This window comes from Erpetoichthys calabaricus, chromosome 3 (assembly GCF_900747795.2).
Source record: "Erpetoichthys calabaricus chromosome 3, fErpCal1.3, whole genome shotgun sequence".
NCBI lineage: Eukaryota > Metazoa > Chordata > Cladistia > Polypteriformes > Polypteridae > Erpetoichthys > Erpetoichthys calabaricus.
In genome coordinates this window covers 35609170-35628613 of record NC_041396.2, presented here as the reverse complement: position 1 = coordinate 35628613, position 19444 = coordinate 35609170, and positions in this window count along the sequence as shown.

The following is a 19444-nucleotide window of genomic DNA, read 5'->3' as shown; positions in this document are numbered from 1 at the left end:
TCAGAAAACCAGATATTGAGATGTACTGGTCTACAGATCCTATGTATGCAACACCTATTTTTGCAGCTATCATGAAACGTAACCGATTCTCTTTGCTGCTGAAATTCTTTCATTTGAATGACAACAGAAATGAGCCAGATAAGAAAGATCCAAACCGCGACCGCTTGTTCAAGCTACGTCCTTTGATTGACCATTTATTTGAAACATTTCAGTTGCCCTACATGCCAGGACCGTCAGTTGCAGTTGATGAAAGTTTATTGTTGTGGAAGGGCCGCTTACAGTTTCGACAGTATCTACCATTGAAAAGGGCACGGTTTGGTATCAAGATGTTTTGCTTAGCTGAGAATTCAGGTTACATTTATAGATTTCGTGTATACACTGGCAAAGAGGATCCCATGAGTAGTATTTCAGCAGTGTTGCCAGATGAATGTAAGGACTTTGGACTTTCGGAGAAAATTGTTGTGTACCTTGCCCTACCACTATTGGACAATGGGTACACCATTTGGATGGATAACTGGTACTCCAGTTGTATGTGTTTGCCCATTTCTAGAACTTGCACAACATTTAGTGGTCAATACTGCTTGAATAAATGTAAAAAAGTAAAAAAAACGAAAATTGTTCAGATTTCGCCTGGCGTGGGGAATATTTAGGGAGTTGGCGGTTAGAGGGTTAAAGTCTTACTGTCTACCACACTACTTGGTTGCTTATTCCAAGTGTCTATCATTCTTTGTGTAAAGAAAAACTTGCTAATGTTTGTGTGAAATTTCCCCTTCACAAGTTTTCAACTGTGTCCCTGTGTTCTTGATGAACTAATTTTAAAGTCACAGTCCTGATCCACTGGACTAATTCCCTTCATAATTTTAAACACTTCAATCATGTCACTTCTTAATCTTCTTTTGCTTAAACTGTAAAGGCTGTAGCCCTGGAATCAGCCTGGTCACTCTTCTCTGGACCTTTTCTAGTGCTGCTATGTCCCTTTTTTTAGCCTGGAGACCAAAACTGTAAATGGTACTCTAGATGAGGCCTCACCAGTGTGTTATAAAGCTCGAGCAGAACCTCCTTGGCCTTGTACTCCACACATCAAGGCGCTATATAACCTGACATTCTGTTAGCCTTCTTAATGGCTTCTGAACACTGTTTAGCAGTTGATAGTCCACTACGACTCCTAAATCCTTCTCATAAGGTGTACTCTCGATTTTCCGACTGCCCATTGTGTATTCAAATCTAACATTTTTACTTCCTATGTGTAATAATTTACATTTACTGACATTAAATTTCATCTGGCACAAGTCTTCCCAAGCCTGTCTGCTGTCCAAATCCATCTGTAATGAATTAACAGATTCCAGATTATCTGCCACTCCACCTATCTTGGTATCATCTGCAAACTTAACCAGCTTGTTATTTATATTCCTATCCAAATCATTTATAAATATTAAAAATAGCAGCGGCCCTAGCACTGACCCTTGCTAGACAGCACTCTTAACATCGGCCAATTCTGATGAGGTTCCTCGCACCATCACCCTCTGTGTCTGAGCCAATTCTGCACCCATCTGCACACATCACCCTGAACTTCAACTTCTTTTAGTTTGATGCCCAACCTCTCATGTAGCACTTATCAAATGCTTTCTGAAAGTCCTGATAAATAAGCTCCACTCTGATCAAGTCCTTCTGTTGCCTCCTCATAGAATTCCATCTTGTTAGTAAAACACGACCTCCCTCTTTTGAACCCATGCTGACTGTTCAGAATAACTCCTGTCCTTGCCAGGTGTTGCTCAATCATATCCTTAATAATTCCTTCTATTAATTTTCCTGTGATGCAAATTAAGCTTACTGGCCTATCTGCCCTGTCACCCTTTTTATATAATGGGATCATATTTTCCAGTCCTTCGGAATCTCTCCGGTGCACAGTGATGTCATCATGCAAGGAACAGGAAGTGACATCATCGCATGGAGCCAGAAGTGATGTTGTTGCGTGGGACCAAGGTGAGAAAATGTGAATATTCTCCTGTTGGTCTGTTGGGAGAGGAGGCTTTGGCCTATTCGGGTTCTAAAAATGAGGAAAAGGCTTTTACATTTCAAAAATGCCTAAACCTCCAAAATACAGGGTGGCGCAGGGAAAGGGGACATTTTCAATTGACGTTCAATGCATGAATAAACAGATTACAAAATACATTTAATGATGAAATGCATTGTACAGGATATGCAATTGATGATGGCAATCAATATTCATTCAATATTCATTTTAGGTTTTGAAGAAAACATCATGAAGGTGTTGTCCATTTCTCCATATGTATTCTGACAGCCTGTTGTGGAAATTCTGCATTGCTTGACGTAACATGTCAAGAGGAATGCCTGCGATTTCTTCTTCAATCCTTCTTTTTAGTTCAGCAATGGTTGCAGGACATGTGCGGTACACTTTGCTTTTAATATGTCCACACAGAAAAAAAAATCACATACTGTACAATAAGATCTGGGGATCTTGGAGGCCATGGAATGTCACCGTTGCGTTAAAGGACTCGCCTTCCAAGCAATTGTTGAATAGCTGCCACCAATTGTCGGACAGTATGTGAAGTGGCTCCACCTGTTCAAGTTCAGGTTCAAGCACTTTATTGTCATTGTGTAACACAACAAGATTTTTGTGAAAGCCCCATATTATAATTGCATGAGCAGACGGGACGTGATCATGACATCCTATTTGGTAAAATTCCCTTTGTGTAGCAGTCACACTATCGCCATTCTTATAAAAGGCTTTCACAGCAAACACTCGCTGTGCACCACTCCACTGCTCCATTATAACTAATGGCAAGGGGTTCTAAACGAGGTTGCATTGGTCCCAAACAGCTGCCGATGCCCCCGGGTTCCCAACACCTACTTCCAAAATTTCCCATTTCCCTGAACCACCCTGTATATCAAAATGCCCAATAAGGCAGAGGAAACATAAAAAATCTATATTAAGAATCATGACCAATACAAAATCCTTATAAGTGTTTACGTTTATTTGGATTAAACAACAGAAGAACAAAAAACACACGGCAACAAATCAATCAAAATGCACAAGTATAATAAATATTCAAATAAAGTGTTCAATAAACATGCAGATATGCTCAAATGCTAATGAATCACTGAAGGATTCGCTCCACACTCTCGCATATATAGGCTGAGGGTGGTCCTCCAGCTGTGATGTCAGAGTGGCCCCTCCCCTTGAGGTTACACCCACAAAACACAAGTGACACACAGATAGTAAAGAATGATTAAAGTATAAGAAACACATGAAAAAGGATACTTTAGAATAAACAATGAAAACACAAAAGAGGACAATTAACAAAAGCCAGGGAACGCACCCCGACTGAAACCAGACTCTTGCCAAAATGAGAGCATGTGATAAGAGTGGCACCCCATCCAGACTGCCAATTGAAATGGGTTAACGAGTTTAATAAATGATTGGGTGGATGGAAAGTGTGAGGGTGTGAATGCCTAGAGGTGAACTGGCATCCCAGCCAAGCTTGGTGTGTACCTCATAACTTGATGCTGCCAGAAGAGTTCTATTCCCAGTGATGAGAATTAAAAACATTTGAAAAATGGATTGATAGGCTTATTTTTTTGTATATGTGTCTGTGTGTGCCCTAAGATAGCTTGGCATCCAAAGCAGGGTTGGTTCCCGTATTGGGCCTTGTGCTGCTGAGTTAGACTTTGGCCTCTGCTACACTAAAGCAGATGAAGCAGGTTTGGTAATGACTAGGTGTGTAGCGGCAGGACTTAAATGGAATGCAAATCCCAGCAGCCCTGGTAGTATTATATATACTGTACCATTGGGTAACATCGGTTGCTGCCGCAGGGGTAATGGTATGATGCAGGACCGGCCCCGGATTTTCTATTTTTATGGAAAAAATTATTTTATGAGATATTCTATCTTTGGGGTGTCTAGGAAGCTCAAAAATGAAAAAACAAAAAAATGAACATTATTATTATACAATAGCTGCCAAATACTTCAATCTTCTTAAGGAAATAAAACTGAAAGTGATGCTACTTACTATGTGGTGCGCACAGTCCGGAAGCATCCATTTTCACTTCCGTGTTCCGCAGACTGTATGCCAGTTTCTCCAGTCTGCGCTAATAGCACGCCCGGTTCCAACGGCTGCAAACATACTTGTGCGTTACAACAATGGCTGCGTATTTATGCACTAATAATAGGATGTCAGGGCCAAAAGGATTAAAGGGAAGAAGTTGCTGGATTGCAATCATCTGATGTCTTGTTGTTACATCGATTCCCCCCACAACTGGACTGCAAATACCCTTTGGATTCATGTGTCTCTGGATTCATGTTCTTACCCTGCGCCCGCTTGTACGTGTGATGTCATCTTGGTTGGAAGGCATCTTCATCTGGGGTGGGGGGGGTGGGGGGGCACTCCCAATCACTTCCTTCCTTCATTTCCATCAGCTTCATGGTACCTCAAAACTGGAGGCTGTTCACATGGGAGCTCAGTCGACATTTGCATTCTGTTGTACTGAACTGTGTTTGGACTTTTGCCGTGGCTGTTCATGGTTGATTGTTTTGTGCTTCATTTGTTCTCTGTTAGTGAATTCATTGTGGCTATTGGGGTAATTTGGGTAGGTTCCTCTGATTGCATCATTTGTTTAAGTGTATTTGCTTAATTTCTTATTATTATCTACTCTCTATATATAAAATCCCTGCGGTGGGTTGGCACCCTGCCCGGGATTGGTTCCTGCCTTGTGCCCTGTGCTGGCTGGGATTGGCTCCAGCAGACCCCCGTGACCCTGTGTTCGGATTCAGCGGGTTGGAAAATGGATGGATGGATATATAAAATCCTAAGCCTAAAAGTGCAATGATTTTATATGACTTTTTATGTGACTTTTTTGTCACACTTTAAATTGGGCTTATTTTAACACCTACATTTAGGTCCATAAATATTTGGACAGAGACAACTTTTTTCTAATTTTGGTTCTGTACATTACCGCAATGAATTTTTAATGAAACAACTCAGATGCAGTTGAAGTGCAGACTTTCAGCTTTAATTCAGTGGGGTGAACAAAACGATTGCATAAAAATGTGAGGCAACTAAAGCATTTTTTGAACACAATCCATTGTGGTAATTAAAATTAGAAAAAAGTTGTCTCTGTCCAAATATTTATGGACCTAACTGTACATATATATATATATATATATATATATATATATATATATATATATATATATATCCATCCATCCATCCATTTTCCAACCCGCTGAATCCGAACACAGGGTCACGGGGGTCTGCTGGAGCCAATCCCAGCCAACACAGGGCACAAGGCTGGAAACAATCCCGGGCAGGGTGCCAACCCACCGCAGGACACACACAAACACACCCACACACCAAGCACACACTAGGGCCAATTTAGAATCGCCAATCCACCTAACCAGCATGTCTGTGAACTGTGGGAGGAAACCGGAGTGCCCGGAGGAAACCCACGCAGACACGGGGAGAACATGCAAACTCCACGCAGGGAGGACCCAGGAATCGAACCCAGGTCCCCAGATCACCCAACTGCGAGGCAGCAGCGCTACCCACTGCGCCACCGTGCCGCCCTATATATATATATATATATATATATATATATATATATATATATATATATATATATATATATATATATATATATATATATATATATATATATATATATATATATATATATATATATATATATATATGTTTGGTATCATTCTTTTCAGAATCGATCAAACTTTAATGTGATGTTGTTAGATTTTCAGATTCTTATTCCACTTTTATATTATAAACTAAAAAATATCAAGAACTCACATCCCACGAGACAAGACTTTGTGCCAACAGATTTAACCACATGCCCGGGGCCGGAAATGAAAGACAAAGAGTAGGACAGCTGCTGTACAGGCTTTTAAAAGTTCGAAGCGCTGTGCGAGATTCAGATCACATGGCACGGCAGCAGCAGCAGCAGCAGCAAGCCAGCAGCTGATCGAGCAAAGAGAAGATAAAAAAAACTCTATTTCTTTCCAATTGTATCACCGTTTAAGAGGGGGTTTCAGAGGAGCGACTGCGTCTTCTTGGGGTGCATTCAGCACGTAGTGCAGGCCGGAGGGTTGGCGAGTGAAGCGAACAGGGGGTAACCCCTTAGCTAATTCTATATATTATTGTTAATTTTTGATTAAACTGCCACTTGTATGTCTGTTTTTAATGGTAAGTGCAGTTCTGGCATCCCCCAAATCAAAATAAATAAATCACCATTTAGAGTCTGAGCGCCTTGCGGCCACTACAGGTAAATTGTACTTACAGTATCTGTGTGTGGACAGCCCATGGAATTGTATGCGTTGTGGGGCCCAGACTTAGTTCTAACTTTCTAGCTGAATATGTCAAAATTGTCACTGGCACCCTGCAGAACTGGATTAAACTAGTTTGAGTGGATACATGGATGGATGGATGGCTTGGCTGTTCGTGAACAACGTGTAGATTTGTGAATGCCTTTTGATTGACGGACATCCCCGGCCGACTTGGTTTCTCCATCGTTCCTAGTACATTTACAATACAATGAAAGAGCCTTTCATATTTGAATTTCTGTGCATCGTCTTGCGACTCTCAGTCCCGCCAGTATATCGCTTACACTGAAAGGCGCTGTAATCCATTATCAGCTGCTGCTGCCTAGGCAGGTTCACGTAGCTCATTGTTGACTTAAAACTGGGCCAAATTTGCAACAATCTCATTAAGTCTAAAAAAAGGAAAACTGATTGACTTTGGCCTCTGAAGGTCATGGGCTCCCATACATCTCTGTATATGATATTTAATCAATGGCCACCCGCCTCTGCTGTTGAAAGATAAACTAAAATGTGAACCACTTGACCTCAAGTGAACCTGTTGGTAGCTCATCCAGCCAGCACTTCTGCTTAACGGCAGGCATCTCACTGTCTAGAGCTAAGAGTGACCACCGGCCACCCGTCCTAAAGGGCTGGAGAGCACGATAAGGCACTGGCTGGTAAGGGATGCTCACATCAGGGTTGTAATGTCCGTTTCCATTACTGCTGGATATCAAGGCTAATGAGCAAAACGGTAACAATATGGTAGTCAAAGGGATGTGAAGATTTACACACCAAGCATGTAAAAGCAAAAGTATTTATTTTATTATGCCAGGCAATTTGTATATCAGAATGGCACCTTATTTTTTATACTGTGATGGACAGCTGGGACCCTTGCCTAGCCAGGACACCTGGAGAGTTGAAGGACCAGGAGAGATACAGTACCTCCCCCGGGGACACAAGAGGGCAGCCGCCCTGGTTGGCATTAGGGCTGCGGGAGCCAAACTTGGAGGCTCAACCCTGTGGGGGCCCATGGACACCGCCAGGGGGTGCCTGGACCATCCTGGATCCCTGGGCTGCAGCACTTCCACACCAGGAAGTGCTGAAAGAAGATCATCAGGGAGCACCCGGAGCATATCCGGGTATGACATCAAAGGAGCCGCCTCACTCCATTCGAAGAACCCAAGTCGGGAGATAGAGAGTGCAGGTGGCAGTAAAAGAGAAGAAAAGGAATCATGGGTGCACTGTCTGCGGTGCCGTGTTGTGCTGTAAAAGAAAGAAAAATTAAAAACGTGTGTACTTTTGGGAGTTGTGTATCTCGGTGTCTGTCTGTGTCCGGGCTGATCTTTCACGATACACTCAAGTACGTCTATGGTGGAACTGACCCAGCAGCACAGCTGTTTTACAATATAACACCTTCACCACTAGGGGGAACCACATGGTCTGGAAGTTGGCTTGTGTAGTGTGTTGGTGTTTTGGTTGTATGGTGGTGAGTACTGCCGCCTCACAGATCCCACGTCCAAGGTTTGAATGGCACACTGGTTCATTTTCTGTGTGGAGTTTGCATGTTCTTCCTGTTTTTGTGTGGGTTCCTTTCCAACATCCCTAAAGATGTTCTTGTCAGTTTCGTTATACTTTGGTCCCATGGGTGCTGGTGTGAGTGGGCTCTGTATTGTGCCTGGTGCTCTTATAATAGGCTCTGCATCCTTCAACCACAAATGAGATTAAGTGGATTGAAGAGTGTTAGCTGTGGTTGTGAATTAATCCTGTGTGGACATGGGTGTGGATTTGACATGTGCAGCCCCTGACAATGACATACACCTTATGCTGAATGCTGCCAGGATAGGCTCTGGCCTGAAACCCTCCACCTACCAATCCCAACTCTGAATGGGATTTGAAATGCAGGATTGAGCATAAATGCAAATATGTCATTATTTAACACAAGCATTGCTAGTCATCTTGTGGTTTCTTGTGATGGCACTGCCACAGACCTCCAGGGCTCAGTGATTCAAGGGGCTTTGCTGAACAGCCAATCAGACTGCATATTTATTTCACATGTTTTACACTGCAGAAAAGAGCATAACTATGTACCCGAAGACACGCCTACTACAACACGCTCCTATTACAAGACACGCCCACTGAAATACACTCCTATTATAAGACACACCTACTACAAGACACACCCACTGAAATACACTCCTATTATAAGACACACCTACTATAAGACACACCCACTGAATGCACTCCTATTTCAAGACACACCTACTACAGGACACGCCCAATGAAATGCAATACAATTACAAGACACATCTACTACAAGACACACCTACTAAAACACACTACTATTACAAGACACACCGACTACATGACACACCTTATACAAGACAAACCTACTAAAAGACACACCCACTAAAAGACACTCCTATTATGAGACACACTTAGTACAAGACACATCTAATATAAGGTACATCTACTACAAGACACGCTCACTGAAATTCACTCCTACTTCAAGACACACCTACTACAGGACACACCACTGAAATACACAACAATTATAAGACACGCCCACTACAAGACACACCCACTACAGGACACACCACTGAAATACACTACAATTATAAGACACGCCCACTACAAGACACACCTACTACAGGACACACCACTGAAATACACTACAATTATAAGACACGCCCACTACAAGACACACCTACTAAAACACACTACTATAACAAGACACACCTACTAAATGACACACCTTATACAAGACAAACCTACTAAACGACACTATCGCAGGAGGCTCGGGGCCGGAAGGACCGGGAGGCAGTTTGTAAGTCCCCCAGGCCACAAGGGGGCACCCGCCCTGGATAAGAAGGGGACCATGGGGACCGAGCCAGGAGGCTCAAACCTATAGGGGTCCGTAGCCACCGCCAGAGGGCACCCCAAGCGTCGTGGAGCCTTGCTCTTCCGCCACACCAGGGAAGGTGGAAGAGGGACCTTCCAGGGACGCCCGGAGTGCTTCCGGGTGCAAGGGCAGCACTTACACCATACTGCCGGAAGGAAGTCATTAAGCACCTGGAGCACATCCGGGTGGAAATAAAAGGGGCCGCCTTCCTACAATCAGGGAGCTAGAGTCAGGAGCAGGACGAAGCTCCCATGAGGAGAGCAAAGGCGGTCCAAGGACATTGCAAAGAAGGCCCGTGTTTGGGGTGTTTGGTGCGGGAGCACTGTGTGCTATGCAGGACTTTTGTGGAGAAATAAACGTGTGGTTTTATAAAGTGTTGGTGTCTGTCTGGTGGTGTTCGGGTGACTTCTCACAACACGTCCACTAAAAGACACTCCTATTACAAGACACATTTAGTTCAAGACACATCTAATATAAAGGTACATCTACTACAAGACACACTCACTGAAATTCACTCCTATTTATAAGACACACCTACTAAAAGACACGCCCACTAAAAGCCATTCCTATTATAAGACACACCCAGGACAAGACTTGGTCACTATTGGATTTGCCTGCCAAAAGACACATTTACCTAATTACAAACATTATGAAAGTATAACAAAATACCTGTCAAGCCCTGGCTAATAACAATGGCAAACACAGGATCTTCATAAATAAAAATGTTTATTATCACAAAAATAAGTTCCGTGGAGAACAAAAAGACAAAAGGGGTTGCCTGAAACAATAAAAACAATTCAAGGCAAACAAAGTCCCAAAATAAAATCCAAGGCAAAGTCAAAAACAAAACAGAAGGTCACAAAATCCAATCAGGGCCATCTTAACAGTATTATAGGGCCCCGGGAAAAGCAATGCACTGTGGCCCCTACCTACACCACCACTCAGCAAGTCACAACATACATAGATTAGCATGGGGCCCCTATGCTCATGGGGCTCATGGGCAAATTCCCAGCGTGCCCATGCATTAAGATGGCCCTGAATCCAGAAAATCATTTAAAAAGCACAGTAATCCACAAAACTCCACAACAACAAAACACATTCATAGTGAACCTCCTAGGATTGTGGGTTTTCCTTGCTTTTATATGACTGAAGGTTGTTTCCACTTTTATCGGGCTGAAGGCAGTCCCTTATGGTGATTAGGGGACCACCCACAACACACATGGACACAACAGAATGCGTATAGATATAGTTAACTAAATAATACTGAGGTGGAACTCTGGCTGAAACATGACATCCAGGACACGCCTGCTACAGAACACACCTACCACAAGACACACCCACTATAGGACACGCCCATTACTCCTGATTAAGAGAGCCTCCTGCACCCTAATCTAAATAAAAGTGTAAGGATGTTTTGTGAGGATGGCATGCAAGGTACAGCTTGAAATAGGCATGTTGGGAGAGACAGGAAGACAGTAAAACTGTATCATGTAAGGAAAATGAGAAATTCAAGCCAAGGCTGGAAACAACAGTCAATCCTATCTTTCAAACAAACTGAGAACGTAATAAAAAAATCTGAAGTCAGAACCAAGAGCAAGAGATCAGAAACCAGAAAGTTTCTCTCAACAAAACAAAAACGTAATCAAAAAGTCAAAGTCAAGATCTAGGCAAGAACTAGGAATTGCTAACCGGGAAAAATCAAAAACAGCAGTCTTACATACGGTGATTCAAGACTGATGTGTAACACCTGAATGAAACACTGCTGCTTGAGCCAGCCTTTAAACCCTTAACCCAATGTGGTCAGGGTCAGGACCTCAATTCACATGCCCTCAGCTGCTAGAGGAGGCATCATGGCAATTTGATCCACAAAATAGTGACATCTGCTAGAAACGACAAAGTGATGACATAGTAAAATGTAAATAGATTTTAAACTTTTTCGAGGTATGCAAAATGCAAAACCAAGCCTCAGATTTTGAATGTCCGTGTGTCAAAGTCCTTTTCTTCAAATATAAAATGCTGAAGTCTGCCCAGCTGTCAAACTACTAGGGCTAGAACCTTGATCTTGGTCTTGATCGAATGTTTATGACCTGATATATACAGCAAATGCAACAAAAGAAAATAAATAAAATGAGGTAGCAGCAGCTTTGGCAAAGTGGCTTTATGGTCGTGGATGTATTATGGCAAAGTGATCAGCAAACAAAGCAACATGGCAGAAAGAAAAAGAAGAGCAGTGACATCTGCTCAACGTCAAGCAAATGGCAGAGGTTCATTATGTGATGAAAAACACCACAGCAAGAAGAAAAAGAAGCAAAGCGACATCTGCTGAGCACCAAGCGAGGGATACAGAAAGGAAAACAAAGCCAAAAAAAATGCAGGCTACCGGGGGTTCACGTGTTTCACAAGCAATCGGTATTTAGCTAGAAAGTCTGCTAACATTTGGACAATACATTTTTGAAAATTAGAAATCATAACAGACTAGACCTATTGTGTAACATGACTTATGTGGAATGCAAAGGCCACTAAACATCATTGGATTGCTCAGATTGATTGGCTCTGGTGGTCTACAGTGAGAGTCTGAGGGATTTCTATAGTAGAAAGTGGGGCACTGTGCCCAATGGTAATCCTTTAGCCAAGTGCCCATATGCCACTTTTACTATCAAACAAGGACAAATCTTCCTAGAAAATATTAAGAAACATTAAAGTATGGAGACTAGAGATGTGCCTGTTGGAGCCAAGGTGTGATTATTCAAATCATAGACAGTCTTCTGTTGTTACCCAGATGAACTTATGCTAATGAGGCAAGCAAGAGGCTCATGGGAGTCTAAATAGTAAACAGTCACATACTTGAAATTCATTCTTGAAATGTATAGTTTGTTTGATCCGATTATACAGTATTTTAACATTTCCTTCATGACTGCTGTCACCCCCAGGGCAGGAGCTTCAGAGTTGCTCGGACGACTTTCTGTGACCAAACCTTAAATATTGTGGCCGGCTGTCTTCATCTCTGACAGCAAAAAAGGTGAGCTTGTGTAGGTTTGAGTTCAAGGCTGGTGGAAAGAACTCCTGGATTGATATGGAAATGAAGGGTGAAAAGAGTGGGATGCAGATTGGGAGAAAATGTGTTAGTGCAGTTGTTAATATGTAAGAATGTAAAAGACTGAGAATACTTGTAAAAGATTTGTTTTTGCGTTAACTCATCAGTGCTGGGATACACAGCCTGGTGGATTGTCAAATAATTCAATTCATTTTTGTACATCACTCATCAGTAATGGCGGGGTACAACAAGCATCAGCCGTCACCTCAAGTGGGGGTGAGAAGAAAGAAGCTGCCAGGTAAGAGACTGGCAAAGAAGGCAGAGGAGTGTCGGGCATTTGTGTTTACTGCTCTTGTCAGTTACTTGTGTGTGTTTAACATCGGGAGTGCGTGCTCAGCTTAAGGCAGCACCTCAACAGTTTTAATTGCAAGTCCAAGTTAAGAAGGGTGGTAAAAAAATACAAGACCACTTAGCAATTACCGTGTCAGCCTTTGTAAACTGTGAACATTATGCCAGCATCCTGAGGTCCCTCACTGGAATTCTCCAAATAAATGTGGATTAACGGCCATACATAATACATGAAGGCTAAAATGTACAAAATGTAGCACAAAATAGAGAGAGCAGCCCAGCCTTCAGACGCCAAGGGCTTTTTCAAATTCAGTAATGAGTCTGTGGCTACCAGACACACCACAGGAAGTGGATAATTTGAAAGGCACTATAATAAAATGTGAGCGGGTCTGTGGTCGACACACACGCTACCGCGTCTGCTTGAAATCAAATTCACTATTATAACAGCGAGAGTCTGAGAGCTGTATTGTCAGGCGGGCAGAGTACTGGAAAATTCTTAGCTGCATGTCCTACCAACATGTGGCCACTCTCTAAGAGCAGAATGAACAGAAACTTTACCACAGATAGATAAGTGAAAGGCACTAAATAACATTCCATTTGAAGATATCTCATGGTTATCTGTGTAATATATTTGATTCAGCTATACTCCCCCAGTCATTCAGAGAGTCAGTTTACTGTACCTTTTTCAGATGAAGCAGATGCCCCAAGGAAAGCAGCACACAGCAGAATACAGAAAACAGACATCACTTGAAACATTTTTGTTTTTGCTGGGCCAGAAGCAGCTGTTCACTCTTAGCTGTCCGTGAAACTGTGTGGCTTTATATGCTCTTCAGAGTTTAAATTGCTTGTACTTTGCCCAAACATTTTTTTAAATTTCAGTCAATTCACTAAATCCACTGTCACTGTGGAAGGGCATTGTCCTACAAATAAAGGACAAGCAAACAGGCAACAGAGTACATAGTACAAGAGCAAGGCAAATGCAAACTATGAGGTACAGCAATGGAAAATAAAATAGCAATTTACAGTGGCAAGAAAAAGGATGTGAACACTTATGGAACTGGTAGATAGATAGATAGATAGATAGATAGATAGATAGATAGATAGATAGATAGATAGATAGATAGATAGATAGATAGATAGATAGATAGATAGATAGATAGATAGATATGAAAGGCACTATATGATAGATAGATAGATAGATAGATAGATAGATAGATAGATAGATAGATAGATAGATAGATAGATAGATAGATAGATAGATAGATAGATAGATAGATAGATATGTAAGAAACATATAAAAGCCCCGTTCATACTGTACTTGGTATCTTACAGAACCTTCCATGAGTTGTTGATCTGATGTCCAGGTGGTCCTTGCCGCTGGACCAGGGTGGCTCTGACGAGCTTCTCAGAGCTTTTGAGTTATAATGGAACTTGTGCTCTTTTCTAATTGCACAGAGTTTCTGTCCCCCCTCCCAAACCTCCACAACAAGTTTGAACTTTTCATTTCTTATTAATGATCTGCCTCCACACTTTCTTATTAGTGCATTACATTCAGTCATAAATCACAAAGCCAGGGGTGAGCTGATGATGCAGCTGTCTATGGAAGTGAGAGCGGGTAATGGGGTGAACACAGTGCCCTTGTGCGTCTTGCTTGATGCCCCTTCTCCAGACGGTGACATCTTCCTCCTCCGCTTGGTGCCCCCAGCATTGCTAACGAAGCTTGTCAGGGCCAGCTTTGTGCTACTAAACTAAATGAAAATGCTGGGCGAGCTGCTCTCCATGAGAGGAGTTTCTCGGCAAGCTGAGAGACTTGTTATCTTTATTTTATGACAAGGCCTCATGTGAATCTTTATCTGTTCAGGTTCTTGCTCATCACTCGAGGGGTCCTAGTGACTAGGATGTCCTTGTCACCATCCTTACTTCTGATTTGTAGAAAAGGCAATTCTGGGGCATCTGATAACACTGTGGTCACACCAGTCAAGACAAGCATTCTTCTCCCAGTTCACAGACAGAAAGGCGCTAAACAAATTAAAGGTCCTTGGGCACATTGAAGATGGCATCCATTCACCAGATCCTGCCAATAGTAAACCATATACAGAGAACTGGAGAGCCATGTGATGGCGGGGTGTGTGGAACGCTGCATTAAAAGACTGACAGTTTCACTGAGGGAGAACTTCAGTCCACAAAGTGGGTGAGTGTGCTGGGGTAAAAATTGTGCTTTTTGGAGTTAGTTAAATAAACCTTGCAATATTTAATTTGTCTGAGGAATTTAGGATGATTTTGATAAGATGCAGCTTGTAAGACCGTATTGTAAAACTTATAAGAAAAGCAGATGCTGGTTTTGATTGTGTGTGTATTTGAACAGGAGTTTAGCAGGCTGGACAGGAGGATGAGTCGGTGAGCACTTGATGATCACTCATAGGATGACAAAGTGAAAGAAGAGGATGTTGGGAAGCTGGCCAGTCCTATCCACTTAGTTACTCCAAAAAATATCAAGTTGAGTTTTGAAGGTGCCTAAAGTCCTACTGTCTACCACACTACTTGATAGATTATTCCATTTGTGGTTCTCTGTGTGAAGAAAAACTTCCAAATGTTTGTGTGAAATTTACCTTCAAAAAGTTTCCAACTGTGTCTCTGTGTTCTTGATGAACTCATTTTAAAGTCACCGTCTCAATCCACTGGACTAATTCCCTTCATAATTTTAAACACGTCACTCAGGTCTCCTCTTAATCTTCTTTTGCTTAAACTGTAAAGGCTCAGCTCTTTTGATCTTTCCTCATAATTCATCCCCTGTAGCCCTGGTATCAGCCTAGTCACTCTTCTCTGGACCTTCTCTAGTGCTGCTATGTCCTTTTTTTAGCCTGGAGACAAAAACTTTAAATGGTACTCCAGATGAGGCCTCACCAGTGTGTTATAAAGTTTGAGCAGGACCTCCTTGGCCTTGTACTCCACACATCAAGGCGCTATATGACTTGACATTCTGTTAGCCTTCTTAATGGCTTCTAAACACTGTCTGACAGTCGATAGCTTAGAGTCCACTGCGACTCCCAAATCCTTCTCATAAGGTGGACTCTCGATTTTCAGACATCCCATTGTGTACTGACATTAAACTTCATCTGCCACAAATCTGCCCAACCCTTTATTCTGTCCCAGTCTCTCTGTAATTCTTAAACAGATTCCAGATTATCTGACAATCCACCTATCTTGGTATCATCTGCAAACTTAACCAGCTTGTTACTTATATTCCTATCCAAATGTTTAGCCCTTGCAGCAAGAGAGACGCCAGTGCTGTGTACTTAGAGGTCACTAATATAACAAGCTGTGCTGGTTCTCATTAAACCCTTTCAAAGGTACTGACCTTTGATCTCCTGGCCTTTGTTAGGGTACTCAGGGCAAGACGTAACGAGACCCCTAGTGTGTCTGAAAGTAAGATATTGAGAGTCTGAGTGTATGCAGTGGTGGAAAACTGTGTGTGCTATCTATCTATCTATCTATCTATCTATCTATCTATCTATCTATCTATCTATCTATCTATCTATCTATCTATCTATCTATCTATCTATCTATCTATCTATCTATCTATCTATCTATCTATCTATCTGTCTGTCTGTCTGTCTGTCTGTCTGTCTGTCTTTTATAAGTGTCTTATCTATCTATCTATCTATCTATCTATCTATCTATCTATCTATCTATCTATCTATCTATCTATCTATCTATCTATCTATCTATCTATCTCCTTCCTGTTTCACTGTCGCTGTGCATGCTGGGTGGTTGTTTCGCGTGTTTGCGAGTGTGCCTCTTGGTGGACGCGGTGAGGTGAGTGTGGTTTTTCTTTTTTCTTCTGATATTCTACATTCTTATTTCTATCTTTCTTTGGTGTAAACAGATAAAATTTTTTGTACTGAGTGGCTTAGGCCACAGCAGCCGCAATGGCTGCGAATCTTGAGCGTCTAAGCCGCCACCATGGGATTAAACTTTTATCGGAGGAGTTTGTCCCTTTGGAGGCGGGGGTTTTGGCAGTAGGCGAAGTGATAGGATGTGAAAATATCAAGTCGGCTTCACGAATGAGCGGGTCTATCGTTGTTTTTTTGAGCTCTGTGGATTTAGTTCCCATTGTGGTTGAGAAGGGGGTTGTTATAAATGGCTCCTTTGTACAGGTTTCCCCTTTAGCCGTCCCGTCACGCAGAGTGACAATTTCGAATGCGCCGCCATTTCTCAAGAACGAAACTTTAGCAAAAGAGTTGGAGCGGCATGGACGTTTAGTTTCAAAAATTCGACATATTCCTTTAGGCTGTAAATCGCCGGATTTAAAACATGTCTTGTCTTTTAGGAGACAAGTTTATATGATTTTAAACAGAATGGATGATGAATTAAATGTGGCTATGAAGTTTAGAGTGGAAGGTTTTGATTATGTGATTTTCGTCACTTCTATCGAAATGAAATGTTTTGGGTGCGGGAGTGAAGCCCATTTAATTAAACAGTGTCCTGAGAGACAACATGGGCAGAAGAAAACTGACCATGCAGACAAAGAAAAAGAGGGGCAGGAAGTGGAAGGTCATCAGGTAGTGGCTGATGGCGCGGAGGCGCAGGGTGTTAAGAATATAACTACCCTTAGATCTGAAGGGCTGGAGGATCAGGTGCCTCCCAGAGATGAGCCGAATGAAGGCGGTAACGAGACTGTAGGTCAAACAACAGCTGCAGCAGAAAGTGTGTGGGGAGACATAGACATGGACGAGGGAGGCAGCAATCAGCCTGAGGAAAAAAGTGAATTTAAACGCCCTGCTCAGAAGAGGCAAGGTGAAAGAGAAGAGCGGGCACGTAAGAAACTTGTTTTAAGTCAGGGCTCGGGGGTCATTGGAGAGGATCCCGCCTATGGTCCTTGTCAGGAGGATTTTCCCGTCTTCGCGGAGACGGCCGATGACGGTTCAATTGCGGGGAATGTCGGGGAAGAGACCGATGACGGTAATATCTCCGATGGGTCTGCTGCCTCGGAGCCCCCAGAGTTAAAAGCCAGGGGAGGTTACAGCGCTCAGAGTGTAAAAGAGTTTTTGGTGAACACCGCCGGTAAAAAGGGGGTGGACGTGGCTGAGTTTTTCCCAGACATTGAGCTCTTTATATCGTCTGTCCGCGGGTTGCGGCGGGACAAAGCAGCCTCCGCGATGTTTGATGTTAAAGAGCTCGTGAGGCTCAAGAATTTAACAAGTAAACTGAGGAAACAGTCCAATTTAAACACCTCCTAATGGCTAAGCCCCCTGTTAAATTCACTCCACAGTATTTGTGGTGGTCCCTGTGTTTCATTGTGTGTTCATCTATATATTCAGGTATCATGACAAGTGTACAGATAGGAACCCTTAATATTAATGGAGGGAGAAGTGCAGATAAGAGGGTCGCACTTTTTGATTTTATAAGACAAAAAGATTTGAATGTCACCTTTCTACAAGAAACTCACATTGATGAGCAAAATCAGTGGGAGTGGAGCAGGGATTGGAAAGGGGACATTTTCTTTAGCAATGGGACAAATGTTAGTGCTGGAGTGGCCATTTTATTTCTTGGTGGGCTGCAAGTAGAAGTTTGAAGGACTGATGAGTTGAAGAAAGGGAGACTCTTGAAAGTGACAGTAAAACTTCAAGGCAGTGTTGTCACTTTCATTAATGTGTACGCCCCGAATGAGGGTGAGGAGAGGCTCCAGTTCTTTAACAAATTAAGAGAGCTTTTATCAAAGTGTGACCCTGAGGAAGTGGTGGTGTTAGGTGGGGATTTTAATTGTACACTTGACTCAAGGATGGATAGAAACAATGGACTGGAACCGCACCCTCACTCAGCGTGAGCTCTGGGAAAAATAATTAAGGTCGCTGGGCTGGAAGATGTATGGAGGTCAAAAAATGGGGCCTGTCGGCAATACACGTGGGGGAGGACAAGTGGAAACACGATCTCAATGGCGAGACTCGATCATGTTTACAGTTTTAAGCACCTGTTAGGGTTATTTAAGGTGTGCTCTATTGTGCCTACTGGCTTCTCCGATCACAGTCTGGTGTGTTGTTCACTTCTTTTTAACGTGTACAGACCCCGTAGTCCATACTGGCATTTTAACACACTCCTCCTCAAAGATCAGAACTTTAAAGAGTTGTTTGTTCATTTCTGGGGAGGTTGGAAGGCTATGAAGAAGGAGTTCACCAGCTTACAACAGTGGTGGGAGGTTGGGAAGAGTCACATCCGGGCTTTGTGTCAGGAGTATACCAGAAATGTCACCCAAGTATTGCGGTCAGAAATGGCAGCTCTGGAAAATCAAATAGTTGAGGTTCAACAACAACTAGAGAAGGGTCCAAATGAGCAGCTGCAGGCGAGCCTGACTACTGCTAAACTGGGGTTGGCCCACCTGCTTGAGACCAGGGCTCAGGGGGCTTTAGTGAGGGCCCGCTTTCAGCGGTTGACTGAGATGGATGCACCAACGCAGTACTTTTTTGGTTTGGAGAAGAAAAACTCGCAGAGTAAACTCTTACATTGTATAAGAACACCCGATGACAGAGAGACACAAGAGCCCAGTGAGATACGGCAGGTGGTCCGCGAATTTTATGAACTTTTGTTTGCGGCAGATGGAGATGGTGGCAGTGAAGACCAACAGGCCTTTTTGCAGGACTTACCGCAACTTCCCAACGCAGACGTGGCAGATCTAAATAGTGAGGTGACCTTCGCAGAACTCACCAAAGCCCTGGGACAGCTGAACACAGGGAAGGTCCCGGGAATCGATGGCATTCCAGTGGAATTTTACAAAGAGTTCTGGGATGTCATTGGTCTGGACTTGCTAGAAGTGTTTCGGTGGAGTTTCAAAAATGGTTTG